The sequence below is a fragment of the Octopus bimaculoides genome, chromosome 23 (genome assembly GCF_001194135.2).
Source record: "Octopus bimaculoides isolate UCB-OBI-ISO-001 chromosome 23, ASM119413v2, whole genome shotgun sequence".
NCBI lineage: Eukaryota > Metazoa > Mollusca > Cephalopoda > Octopoda > Octopodidae > Octopus > Octopus bimaculoides.
Genome location: NC_069003.1, coordinates 16360568 through 16361944, shown reverse-complemented (window position 1 = coordinate 16361944; position 1377 = coordinate 16360568).

Genomic DNA, 1377 nt, shown 5'->3' with positions numbered 1-1377 from the left:
TATATATATATATATATATATATATATATTATATATGTATGTGTGTGTGTATGCGTGTGTGTGTGTGTTTGAGTATCTGTGTATGTATGTATGAGTTGAAATAAAAGCGTCGTTGGTTATACGTTTCCAAACGGACCAATCACTGTATTCATATACTCCTACACACATTCATACACGTATGTGCATCCAGTATTAAACAGTCTGTTTCTACGAGGCGTCATCTGAAACTACCCGGATTACATACTGAAACACTGCTATCCAAAAGAAATGCTTGTGCAACCGCGTTTAATTATTAAAGTAGGTTTTGTAATGCTGGATGAGGAATTTTGGTAACAATCACCAGAAACCTCCAAAAAAAAAACAAAAAAAAACAAACTAACAAACAAACAGAAATACAAAAAACTCGTGAACTAATCTATGAGGACTACTGCCGAACAAGCCATCAGCTGTCACGTGACTGGAATCAGTAATGGAGTCTTTAAGGAAATTCTCACAGTAAACCCGAATATAGAACGCGTTGCACTGAAGTTTGTTCCTCGATTCTTTGCACACGATAATAACCAGCAGCAGCGTGTTGACATATATCTTGAGGTTTGCCGTGTTTTGCTAAAATGAAATTGAAACTAAACAAGAAAATCTTGTGACGGTAAGTTAAATTCAAGCAGAATCGCAGGAAGTATTGCATGTCATACTGGAAGAGAGCTTCTGGTTTGCTTTTGAAGCATGAGACAAGCAACAGGATCACTGTTTACATTTCCAAGAGGACTATTTGGAAGGTGATGATACTCAAATATAAGTTATGTATGAACACACTATTATTTGTATTCACCGTTCCAATTTTGTAACTACCCGCTTGTCGTTTTCTTTTCTCGTGATTTCTTATTTACCAGTATTCTGATTTGTAAATTGAATAGATCATGTGCTCAGAGCCTAAAAGATTGCCTGGGGACACAAGGCGTGTTATAAAAACCTGCCTAGACCCGCGTCTCCAATGCGAGAAGCTATTAGTTTCTTTATACTGTGTACATTAAATAATGTTTATCTCTCACTGGATGAAGTACTTTTTGGTGATCTTACGTTAACGGAACAGTAAATTATATATATCTCGTTTATCTTTTGCCTTTTACTTGTTTCAGTCATTTGACTGCGGCCATGCTGGGGGATCACCTTGAAAGGTTTTAGTCGACTTAATTTTTAAAGTATGGTACTTGTTCTATCAATCGCTTAAGCCGAACCGCTAGTTTACGGGGACGCAAATACACCAACACGGGTTGTCAAGCGGTGGTGGGGAACACACACACACACACACACACGCACACACACACACACACACACACACACACACACACACACACACACACACACACACACACACAC